This window comes from Puma concolor, chromosome B2 (genome assembly GCF_028749965.1).
Source record: "Puma concolor isolate L17-30 chromosome B2, mPumCon1.1.hap2, whole genome shotgun sequence".
Taxonomy (NCBI): Eukaryota; Metazoa; Chordata; class Mammalia; order Carnivora; family Felidae; genus Puma; species Puma concolor.
In genome coordinates, this window is record NC_141671.1 from 3,620,393 (window position 1) to 3,633,660 (window position 13,268).

Here is a 13,268-nt window from a genome sequence, read left to right on the forward strand (position 1 = left end):
CATGAGAGTAAAATATATTTGATTTGATGTTACACACACGAAGTATCTCTGGAAGAATAAAAAGTAAACTATAAGAGTGGTTACCTGTTTTGAGAGAAAGCAGGTAAGTGGAGGCATAGTATGAAGAGTTTCATTTTATATGTTTCTGTGCTCTCTGATTTGCTACTCATAGGAATGTATCTTTTTACAGGAATAAAGAAACTAAGTTTGAAAACAATTTGCGGTTTTATTCCTAGACATCATTTGTTAGCGTCCTGATGCCCTCACGACGCAATCCATCTCTTTATTACCAAAGGGCACAAAGTAATCTGGCTTTCCATTAATTAATTTATTTAAAAAATTTTTTTAATGTTTATTTATTTCTGAAGGAGAGAGGGACAGAGCGTGAGGGGGGGAGAGGCAGAGAGAGGGAGACACACACACACACACACACACAGAATCTGAAGCGGGCTCCAGGCTCCGAGCTGTCAGCACAGAGCCCGACACGGGGCTCGAACCCACGAGCCGTGAGATCATGACCTGAGCCGAAGTAGGACGCTCGACCGACTGAGCCCCCCAGGCGCCCCTGGCATTCCACGAACTCAAATGAAGAACTTAGTTCTTGATTTCTCAAACTGGAATTAAATATACATATTTGGGTACAATGCGTAGGTCTGGCAATAAGATTTCCGATGAAGCCACTTTGAAAAATATCTGGTATTTTTTCTTTCTCATATATGTGTAGAGTGCAAAATCTTCGAATTGATATAAACAGGCTCTCACTCCATGTTGAAGACTTCTGTTTACCATATTTCAATATTGTTTACGTATGCATGTGGTTATTTTATTCCCGTACTAAATAATGGCGATCGCCTATGCCTACTTCTTTGGGGCTTCATTACACCACGTCCACACAGCTTCAATAACTTACTTCTGCTTTACGTTACACTGCAATTTTTTTTTTTTTTTGAGCTTACGTTCCTGACAGTATTGTGAGTGCTGAAAGGCTTCTGCACGGAGCACTTGCTAAACTTCCATTCTTCCCATATCTGCGTAGAACAGAGGAAGCTTAGAGCCTTGACCAGCTCTCCAAGGACAAGCGTGTGGGCCACGATGGATGACACGGGGGTGGCAGTGAGAGACGAGCCGGGGTCACCGCTCAGAGAGGCGTCTGTGACGCACGGTCTCCTCTGGCGCATTCGGCCTGAGCCCCAGAACCTCTTTCGTCCGTTCCCTCCCTGTCTTTCCTTGGATCCCGTCCATTGTGACTTGGCCACCACTCCCCGCTCCCTCGGTGATCCCCCTAGCACTTCCAGTGTCTGGTTTTGTGGACGTAAGCCCCAGGCCAGCCTCTGAGACTGGCCGGACAGGAGCGCTTTGCTCAACTAGCCAGAGCCAGCCAACCCTCGGCCTTCCAGAAGTATGCACACCAGAGAATGAGTGGGTGAGCCAAAATGGTACATCCCACAGGACGGGCAAGTGCGTAAGATAAAGTTCTCTTCCACTTGCTCTCTGGGGCAAGCATTAAGAGAATGCAGAGGATAAGAATCACTTGTATGAGGTTGAGGGATGAAGGACGAAAACCAAGGGGAAACGGGAAAGGAAGGTCGCAGTCGGCAGGTGCCGCCACCTCTGGGTGGAAAAACCCACGGCTTCACGGCGACACGGTCACATCGCACCCAGATGCTATGTTCACTCACAGTGCTACCGTGCAGTGGAGTACCTTAATTTGAGAGGAAAGACTTTTCTTCGGATCGGTTTTCCACAGACGACTGGATTCTCTGAAGCCTAGTGTTTCATCAGAGAGTCCTAAGGTCAGATTTCCTTTCCTATTAATGCATTTTCTTCTTCTCTTCGCTGTAAAGAACCAAAGGCTCTCAATGTAGTCACAGACAGGCCAATGAAGTTTTAGGTGGTAACTTACCAGGGGATGTGGAGGAGATATTGGCGAGTTTGTTTCCTGATGATAGAATAGTTGCCCATAAGACAAATTGGAAGGAGCAGACAGAGAGGAGGCTACGGGCAAGGCTAGACAATAGAGGGGACTTTTGAAGATCTGAGATAAGCCTGCAAATATTTTTACATTATTATTTCCAATCATCGATGTGTTTTTAAATTGCGATAATCAAATGTCTTTAAAAAAAGAAGAAGAAGGAGAAGGAGAAGAAGGAGGAGGAGGAGGAGGAGGAAGAAGAAGAAGAATTACTACTTCAGGGGGCTTGGGTGGCTCAGTAGGTTAAGCATCAGACTCTTGATTTCGGCTGAGGGCGTGATCTCACGGTTGGCGAGTTCAAGCCCTGAGTCAGGCTCTGCACTGACAGCAGAGAGCCTGTTTGGGGTTCTCTCCCTCTCTCTCCCCCTCCCATGTTCTCTCTCTCAAAAAAAAAAAAAAAAAGTTAAACATAAAAAGATTTTGGAAAATTCTTGAAGATAATAGTTTTTAAACAGAAGGCAATGCAATTGTAAAAACGAGTTGAAATTTGAGGAGGAAACATTTTCCTAAATGGATACACCTCAGACGTCTATCTAGAACCTATATTCTATTGTTCTCTAAACATAAAATACTAAAATAATACTAGATTTCCATTGTATTGAGAATCTGGCTTACTCAAGTATGAGGGGTAACACTGTAAAATGAAACAAATTGGTCCATTTGGAAATTGGTCAATTGCCAAAAAAGATTCATAAGGTTCAAGCCTTTGACCAATCAATTCTCCTAATTATGAATGGGCTAAAAACAAGAGCTCTTCAAGGAATATGGCTAAATATCAAGAGAATATATCAGACAGGGTGAAAATGAAGAATAATATCCGCTGTAAAGAATTAAGGTCACAAATGCAGGAATACTCCCTTAAAGAAGAAAGGGGTAAGTGGCAGAATTTATACAGTAAGGGTAAAGACAACCTTCTCCAGGGGAAGCTCAAGAACAGCGGGCAGATTGCTTTCTTTTCAAGCTTATTTATTTAAGTAATCTCTACACCAACGCGGGGCTTGAACCCACGATCCCAAGGCCTGCAGCCCCCTGCTCTGCCACTGAGCCAACCAGGCACTCCTCGGACTGGCACTTGAAGGGAGCTGGCCCCAAGCTGGAAACGCCAGAAGGAGACACAAAAATAATTGTAAATCAAAAGCACGCAACCGACGAAGGTGGGACTTGAACCCACGCGTGCAGAGCACAATGGATTAGCAGTCCATCGCCTTAACCACTCGGCCACTTCGTCCCCACGCGCTGCCGTCTGGGGTGCTTTACCGCAGAGTTGACACTCGGGCGCTTCCCGGCTGTCCTGGACGCAGGGGATCCAGGAGGCGGCTCGGGGACGCCCGGGAGACCAGCTCCGGCTCCCACGCGAATGGACCACGACCGGACTGGAAAAGTCGCGACGCGAAAAGCAGGCTCAGCTCCCCCAGGAGTCGCGACGGGGGCGGAGCCGGGACGCAAGCACCTCGGCCTGGGCCTGGGCTCCCCCCGCGCGGCTGCCTGGCACCTGTCTGCGGTCCCCCCCTCCCTGCGGTCCGAGGGCGCCACCCGCCCGAGCCAGCCGCGGGCGGGGGCTCCCAGAGCCGGTCCCCCTGGTGTGGACCTCAGGGAGCCTGGCGAGTCCGGACTCCGAATTCGCGGCTAAGAAGACAGTCCGGAAGCTTAGACGACGGGCCCCAGCGGGGCCGCGCTGCAACTCTACCCCGTGTCGTCACCGCCTCCACCCTGCAGGGTGGAACTGCGCAGGGCAGACAGAGCCCTTCACTCGCGGGGCTCTCTCCCCGCTCATCCCAGCAGAGGAGCCGCGACTTCCGATTCCCCCCAAATCCCCGTGTGCTTCTTGGGTCATCTTAGGGGGGACAGGTGGCCCGACTTGCGCCTGATTTCCAAAGGCTGCGGTGCAAAAAATGTTGAGACTCATCCCTAGCGAGTTCAAGCAAAGGGTAGGGGTGGGGGAGATTTTTCAGCTGCTTGTTTCCTAAGCGCGGGTGAACGAACAAAATAGGAATTAATTCTGACTAATCAGAATGAATCATAAATGCCTGGAAAAGGAAGACAATATCGAAGGTTAGTATTTATTTTTCTTTCCAAGTTTTTACTTAAATTCCAGTTGGTTAACAGTGTGAAATAGTTTCAGGTGTAGAATTTAGTGATTCGACAGGCACATACAGTACCCAGGGTTCATCACAAGTGCCCTCCTATATCCGTATCACCTATTTAACCCATCCCCGCCCCCAACCTCCCTTCTGGTAACTATTGGTTTGTTCCCTTTAGTGAAGAGTCTGTTTTTCATTTTTTCCTCTCTTCCCTGCACCCCATGGCCATTGGTTTTATTTCTTAAATTCCGCATATGAGTGATATCATATGGTATTTGTCTTTCTCCGACTGACTTATTTTACTTAGCATAATACTCTGTCTAGCTCCATCCACGCCATGGCAATGGCAAGATTTTATTCTTCTTTATGGCTGAATAATATTTCATTGTGTGTGTGTGTGTGTGTATATATATATATATATATATACATTCATCAGTCCATTCATCAGTCAATGGACACTTGGGCCATTCCCATAATATGGCTGTTGTAGACAATGCCGTAAACATTGGGGTGCATGTGTACCCTTGAATTTTTGTATCCTTTGGGTAAACACCTAGTAGTGCAGTTGCTGGATTGCTCAAGACTAACCTTCAGAAAATAGAATTACCTTGCAGCCTCTCTGGAAAACAGTAGGGAGGTTCCTCAAAAAAACTAAAAATAGAACTACTCTATGACCTAGCATTACACTATTAGGTATTTATCCAAGGGATACAGGTGTGCGGTTTCGAAGGGACACATGCACTCCCATGTTTATGGCAGCACTATCAACAATAGCCAAAGTATGGAAAGAGCCCAAATGTCCATCGATGGATGAATGGGTAAAGAAGATGTGGTATATATATATACACACAATGGAGTGTTACTCGGCAATCAAAAAGAATGAAATCTTGCCCTTTGCAACTACGTGGATGGAACTGGAGGGTATTATGCTAAGCGAAATTAGTCAGAGAAAGACAAATATCATATGACTTCACTCATATGAGGACTTTAAGAGACAGAACAGATGAACATAAGAGAAGGGAAATAAAAATAATAAAGAAACAGGGAGGGGGGACAAAACAGAAGAGACCCTGAAATATGGAGAACAGAGGGTTACTGGAGTGGGTGTGGGAAGGGGGATGGGCTAAATGGGGAAGGGGCACTAAGGAATCTACTCCTGAAATCCTGTTGCACTATAGGCTAACTAATTTGGATGTAAATTAAAAAAAAATAAAATTAATAAAAAAATAGAACTACCCTATGAAGGTTAGTCTTGAGCAACTTTTCTAGAGGTGGCCAAGAGAGAGGGTGTCCCAGACTGAGGAAGGGGCCTGAGCAAAGGCAGGGAGATTTGCAGTACGTAGGGGACTGGCGAGGAACCCCAGGGAGTTCATGTTCTTGGGTCACACCTCCTCCAGTCCACTATTTGCCTTGGGGACTATTCATTCGTATTGAATTGTTTTTTATTTAGAGATTATTTCAAACAGAGGAAAGTTATGAGGATATGGTTGGAGGAATAGATCTAATTTTATCTTTTTTCCAAATAATTATAGCATTGATTCAAAGGCCTCTATTAAAACCTTTTTCTCTGCGATTTGAAATACCAGTTTTATTTTATAGTGAATTTGTGTATGTAATTGTATCTATTTGTGAAATTTCTATTCAGCCCATTGTCTGCCTATCCAGGCCCCAGTACCACACTGTTGAATATAGATGTTTCATTGTATACCTTAATGAAGAGAGCCAGTTTCCTTTAAAGGTTTTCTTTTGGGTATTTTCCTAGATATTCCTGTGTCTTTATTTTTCCTCATTAACTTTATGATAAACTTTTCTAGCTGCATTGGTAAGTTCATTGGACCTTTTAAGTGGGGTCACAATAAAGTGACAGATAGCCTTCCTCGAACTTTCTGTGCTGCCGTCATGGTGCCCCCGAATGTCCTGGCAAATACTCACAAGACAATCTCGAAAGGAGAGGCAGACACCAGGTCCTTATTAGGCCCTGCCCCAAAGTCATTGTCCAGTTTCTAACTGTGGTGGGTAGTTACACTGGCGAACCTGAGATCACTGATGCTTCACAGAGCTGCGTGGAGAGCCTGCGAGGGTCCTGGAGCCCTGTGCCCTGGGGTCTCCTCTACACCCCCCACCCCCAGATTCCGCGAGGGCGGGAGAGACGCGGCCCCAGCACAGTCAGTGGGGAGTGGAAGGAGGATTGGGGGCAGGGGATGCCAGCTTCAGTTGCCGCCCCAGAGGGAAGCCAGAAGGTCGCAGCCCCGGGAGCTGTCACCGCGCATCCCCAGCCTCCTCGTCACGTGTGTTCAGGTGCCTTCTCCTCAAGGCCGAAGGAAGGTGGGTGTTGTGGCCGCGGGCAGGGCTCCTCTCCACCCTCGCACCAGCCTTCCTGGTCTTCACTCTTAGGATGCGAAGACCTTATCCAGGCTTTTCCACCTGTCCCGCTGGAGCTTAAACTCTCCCCACAGTACTACCCTCTCAGCCTGCGACTCAGCCTGTGTCAGGTTCCAGGCAAAATAATTTCCTGGACGAGGAGCCCCTAGTCCCCTTCCAGAGACTTGCAAGTCCAGGGATAAAGGTGTTAGACCCTCAGTAACTGCAAACAGGGCAACAACTCGCTGAGCCATGTGACCTCTTGAGCCCTTGCTGAGATAAGGTCAAACAAAGTCAGGTCCTCGCGGATCGCAGCTCTGTATACACCCCTGTGAACTCCCAGTGGTGTACTTAACACGCAATCTTCTCTCACCTCAGGTGTACAACATAGTGATTCAACACACAACATCAACTGATTACGTTCACCATGGTCTCGGGGCACGGTTCTCGGAACCCCGAAACAATTACAGTGGTGACATCATTGATCACAGATCACCACAATAAATATAATAATAATGAAAACGTTTAAAATATTGTGGGAATTACGAGGATGAGACACAGAAACGCAAAGTGGGCAAACGCTGTTGGAAAAATGGCACCCACAGACTTGCTCCACAGCGGGTTGACACAAACCTGCAATTTGTAAGAAATGTAACAAAGTGAAGGTCAATCAACGAGATGGGCCTGCAAATAGGACAGCTCCACCATATTGTGATCTAACTACTGCTGAATGTCCACCGCCAGTACTTTTTAGTCACCCCCATTTTTTATATCATAAATATACGACATTTTGTTTGACTAGTGAGAATCTTGAAATCTGAAAATCATGAAAATTTTCTTCATGTTTCTTTATTTTTTGAGAGAGACAGAGACTGAGTGTGAGTGGGGGAGGGGCAGAGAGAGAGAGAGAGAGAGAGAGGGAGACACAGAATCTGAAGCAGGCTCCAGGCTCCGAGCTGTTGGCGCAGGGCCCGATGCGGGGCTCGAACTCACAAGCTGTGAGATCGTGACCTGAGAAGTCAGACACTTAACTGACTGAGCCACCCAGGCACCCCAAAATCTGAAAATCATTTAGATGTGTAAGATATCTTCAGCTCATTTTTACTCTCAGCCTGGCCAGCAAAAAGGATGAGAGAGGAACAAGATATAACCATAAAGCTTGAGAAGCTGTAGGCAAGGTATGCTTCAGGCAATATGTTTCAAATATAGTAAAAAGAAGCAGTAATGAGCTTTACCAGTTTTTTTTTTTTAATAAGAAGCTTTTGATAAAAATCATTTGAGAGTATGTCAAGACCCAGAGAGTTAATAAGAATCTTTAGTGATAAAAAAGAGCTTTTCATTTCTGGGCAGAAAATAATTTATCTATTTTAACAGGAATACAACCTATAAAGTAACTTTACTCTTCCTCTCAGTCTCTTTTTTTATATTGTCCTTGTACAATTTGCAGTGAAAGATTTATAAGCTTTTTTAAAAATTAAACTTCTCAACATTGAGTCAACTTTGTCTGATATCTTAACATGCTCTATTGCTTTTAAAAATCAGTATTATTTGCGGTGCCTGGGTGGCTCAGTTAAATCTTGATTTCCGCTCAGGTCATGATCTCACAGTTCCTGAGATCTAGCCCAGAGATGAGCCCTGCATCAATCCCAGCAGTGTGACAGTGTGAAGCCTGCTTGGGATTCTCTCTCTCCTTCTCTCTCTTCCCCTCCCTCACACGCACATACACTCTCTGTCAAAATGAATAAAATTTAAAAAAATAATAAAAAATAAAAATTAGTGTTATTTGTATGCATTATAGACACAGACAAATAAGGTTCACGTCAATCAAAATTTCCTTACATACGGTATATCCTAACATTTTTCTTTTATTATCTTTTTTTATGCTGGCACGAGAAAAAAAATTCCTTTAACATAAATTTAGCACAAAATGAAGGATGAAAAGACCACATGTCCCTCTCAATTCACACAGAAAAGACATTTGACAAAATTCAATAGTCTAGAATGATTAAAAAAAAAAAAAAAGCACCTTAACAAACTAGAAATAGGAGGAAACTACTTTAGCATAATAAAGGTCATATATGAAAAACTCACAACAAACATCATACTCAATGGGGAAAGACTGAAAGCTTAACCTATGAGATTAGGAACCAGATAAACATGTCTGCTTTCATCACTTCTATTCAACACAGTACTGGAAGTACTAGTCAGGCAACAAAAGGAAATAAAAAGCATCTAAATTGCAAAGGAAGAAATAAAAGTATCCCCGTGAACAGACTATAAAGTTTTATTTGTGAAAAACTCTAAAGACCCCACAAATAATCCTGTTAGAACTAATGGGTATAGCAAAGTTGCAAGACACAAAATCAACACACCAAAATCAGTTATTTCTATATACCAACAATGGACAATACAAAAAAAAGAATTTAAAAACACAATTGCATTTCAAAGACCATCAAAAAGAACAAAAATACTTAAGAATAATCTTAACCAAAGAGGCAAAAAGTTCATACACTGAACATACAAACAATGCTGAAAGAAATTAAGGAGACATAAATAAGTGGAAAGACATCCCATGTTCATGGATGGGAAAACTTAATATTGTTAAGATGTCAATACTACCCCGAAACCAACAGATTTAATGCAAACCACATCAAACTTCCAATGATGTTTTTTACAGAAACAGCAAAGTACAACCTAAATTTCATATGGAATTTCTAAGTACTCCGAATAGCGAAAAACCATTTTGGAAAAAGGAAAAAGACAAAGTTAGAGATGTCAGACTTCCTGATTTCAAAACTGATTACAAAGCTATGGCAATCAAACAGTATGGTACTGGACTAAAGACAGACATATAAACCAATGGAATAGAATAGAATAGAGAATGCAGAAATGCACTTTCACATATTTGATCAAAAGATTTCCAACAAGAGTGCCAAGATCATTCAATGGGGAAAGGACAGTTTTTTTGGCAAGTGGTGTTGGGAACACTGGATATCCACATGCAAAAGAAGGAAATGAGACTCTTATCTCACACCACCAACAAAAATTAACTCAAAATGGACCCAAGACCTAACTTTGAGGGCTAACACTATAAAACTTACCAAAAAAAATAAAATAAGACAAAACTCCATGACACTGGATTTTGCAATGATTTCTTGGATGTGACTCCAAAAACATAGACAACAAAGAAGACATGGAAAAGATGGGCATTTCTCCAAAGAAGACACACAAATGGCCAATAACCACGAAAAGAGGCTCAACATCACTCAGCAACAGGGAAAAGTAAATAAAAAGCATCCTAGCATACCATTTCACACCCATGAGGATGAGCATTACTAGAGAAAGAAAAATTAAAGCAAAATAATAAGTGTTACACTCAGACCTGGGTCTGGACCATGACCGCAGGACCTGACCTTCTGGGCCACCAACCATTTGGAGGCAAACTTGCAAAAGAAATGAACACACTCAGAAGGGAGCACCTCAGTGAGCTGTATGGACTGACCCAGAGCCCACGACCAGCCCCCAGATCAGGAAGCCAGCACCCCAGGAGTCCCCCTCCTGCTCCCTTCTGGACCCCGTCTATCACGAGGTGGGGGGGGGCAGTGGGGATTCTGACGCTGCCCCTCAATGATCTTCTGTTATCAGTGTGGGTGCAGTTTAAACTATTCACGAAGTGAGCACTTGTGATTCTCAGGTGTCTGTTCCTGAGCTGTGGCGGCCAGTGGGGCGGGGGTGGGGGTGGCAGGAGGCCCTAATGAGGTCCGGGGACCCCGAGCCCCCCCCCCCCCCAGGGCCCCAGCTGCACCAGCGCTCAGCCTGCAGTGCGTTTACTCTAATTGCATGAGGACGGTTCCCGGCTCCGCAAATTACAGAGCATCAGGGAGAGGGGAGAAGTGGGCCCCGGGGACCCACCTGGTGCACAAGGAGCCCTTGACACTGAAATCGTGACCTCAGCGCCTGAGCCAGGGGCACGGGGACCCGGGGAGGTATAACAGGGCCCGGCTGGCGCTGCGGCCAGAACACCCTCTCCCCGAGCAGGGCCGCGTGCAGCTGACGAGGTGGGTACCCCTGGCGGCCACGGGTGGGCGCCGGCCTTGGCTTCGGACACAGGCCGCTGGGGGGCAGGGCGGGGCCGGGCAGGCGCGAGAGGAGAGGAGAGGAGAGTCGGAGCCTGTCTGCTGGGTCGGTTGTGTGGCAGGAGCGGCCGGGACCCAGGGGGAGGACAGCTGGCCGCCTCCCAGCCCTTCGGGAGACGCGGCTTCTCTGTGCTGCACAGGAGGTGAGCCCGGGGGTCCGCGCTGAGCCCGAAGCTGCCCCTTCCTCACGTGGCGGGGGGGGGGGGGGGGGGGGGGGGCGTCAGATGGACGCCCAGGGCGGCTCACCCGGGTGTGCGCGCACGCAGTGACTCTCTGGAGTTTTCTCTCAGCTCGTGTGCACGTCCCCTCCCGGCCGAGGGGCTCTGTGCCCGTTAGTTCTGCCCTTTAGGCACTGGGCACGTTTGCCTGCTCTACTAAGATTTTATTTATTCTGATGTTTTTCTTTTCCAGCTCCCCCCCCAAATGATATAGTACATTATTATAAAGAATTTTTTTTTCTGAAGTGTGGGGACACATAGGAATACTAATAGTCATTTTTAGAAAATGATTCTTTAATACTTTCTGGGAACTGACATAGCACCAAATCCTGAGCTCGTTTACTCCTGAACTACAGAGTACAAAAGATCATCCCTAGTTTTTACGGGTGAGAGTTCTTGGGCTTGGAGAGGCCAAATTACATGCCCCAAGTCACCCAGACAGGAGCTGGGAAGGCCGTAGTAAACTCAGATCGCAAAGCTTGTTCTTGTGACCAGCGGTTGCCGTACTCGGATGGAACCGTACTTCTCCGGCATCTGGAACGTGCATAAGCGTCCCTACCATTTTCTACAAAACACAGGCACACAAATACAAAACAGAGCCAACCTTGACTTAACTAAAGTCACACAGACTGCATTTTGTTCATTCGCAAATGATACAAGTAAGAAGCGGGTGAAAGCTGATTCACAACTGTTTGTGCAGAAGCGGTGAGGAGGACATTCACGTCTTTGCCTAATCAATGTGCAGCATGGCTGGACTTTCGTCCACTCAGTGACAATGTCCACAGTGATAAGGGACCATTAAAGTCTACTGAGCTTGGAAAGATTAGAAATCTGAGTCTCCTGTAGAATGTTAAAGCCGATCTTCTTGTGTGGGGGGAGAAAAAAAATCTTAAGACGTTCATTCTTTTTTTTAAAAAAATTTTTTTAGGGGCGCCTGGGTGGCTCAGTCAGTTGAGCGTCTGACTTCAGCCAGGTCACAATCTCGCGGTCCGTGAGTTCGAGCCCCGCGTCGGGCTCTGGGCTGACGGCTCAGAGCCCGGAGCCTGCTTCTGATTCTGTGTCTCCCTCTCTCTCTGTCCCTCCCCCGTTCATGCTCTGTCTCTCTCTGTCTCAAAAATAAATAAAAACATTAAAAAAAATTAAAAAAAAAATTTTAACATGTATTTATTTTTGAGAGACAGAGAGAGACAGCGTGTGAGCGGGGGAGGGGCAGAGAGCGAGGGAGACACAGAATCTGAAGTGGGCTCCGGGCTCTGAGCTGTCAGCCCAGAGCCCGACGCGAGGCTTGACCCCATGAACCGTGAGATCGTGACCCGAGCTGAAGTCAGACGCTCAACCGACTGAGCCTCCCAGGCGCCCCTAAGTCATTCATTCTATTCATTAACAATGTGTTTTTGAATTAGTAAACAAATGTTCTTGTCATCCAAAGCTCTATTATGTCATGTACCTTTCATTTATGAAGTTGCAAGCCGTGTTGACTTAACTGAGGCAGGGGAACAAATAAATTAATCTTTAAGGAAAAAAGAAGCTTGGGAGAGCTTATTAAAATGTATATATATGTAACCTCTGTCTCCAGTGCCCTCCAGATCATATATGTGTGCAGCTTTTCCAGTCTACTTGGGATGCCCTTCAGAAAAGCCAAGACAAATTCTTTCTTTCAAAATCTGTTATCGGTGTTTCAGAGAGTAGAGAGGTGTATCAAGGCGGGGCGGGGGGGGGGGGGTTGGAATCCAGGCAGAAGTAGGTAGACACAGAGATGCGGGAAGGAGAAATGTATCATAATGTACAGGTCTCCCAAAGGATGACCGATGTCATTCACTAAATCAAGGGAGGCCCTGACATTCAACTCACTTACCCATCTGAGGACACACTGAAGTCCCTTCTGAACGTGCTATCCAACGTGGATTGACTTCTCCATCTCAACCATCTCTCCAAAGTGGCTCATGAACCCGTCTGTGTGATTACCAGGCAGTTTTACAAGCATAACCATATGCCTCATTTCATCCTATATTCATAAACAACTTTTTGAGCGGTTGATAGCCGATACCGTGCTGGGTCCCGTAGGTACTCGGTGCGCAGACAGCACCCTCTCAAGTGCTCCGCTCCCCAGTGAAGGAAAGAAACAGGTAAGGGGCAAAGGCAGTTCAGAAGTGAATTTGGTGAGAAGGACAGGAGGCCAGATTGGGGAGGGCAGACACGTTTAGAAGGAGGTTGACAGGTGAAGCCACATACAGTTTGCAAGAAGTGAAGCAGAAGGAAGATTGATGTTTCAAGATCTCATTTCGACTACGATGTAGAAAGAGAATAAACAGAGAGAGTGATGAGCGGGTTCTGTAAATCACAACGTGAGACAGTGGTGGAACCTAGGCCCGCAGGGTGGGGGCATTTCTGATTGAGAAAATCACCATGTTTGACAAAGGGGAAGAGGCTGAGTCCGCACGATGTGAGCCTTTGGCTGGATCCCATGGGGCCAAATCTATTTCTCTGATGAATTGCTGGG

At 46.0% G+C, this 13,268-nt stretch overlaps 1 non-coding gene across 1 annotated transcript; it reads right to left on the bottom strand.

The window, feature by feature from the left end:
* Positions 1-3,118: 3,118 nt before the first annotated feature.
* On the bottom strand, positions 3,119-3,200 carry TRNAS-GCU (transfer RNA serine (anticodon GCU)). The gene has a single exon. It is a non-coding gene; the product is annotated as a tRNA-Ser (tRNA).
* Between the last annotated feature and the right edge of the window lie 10,068 nt (positions 3,201-13,268).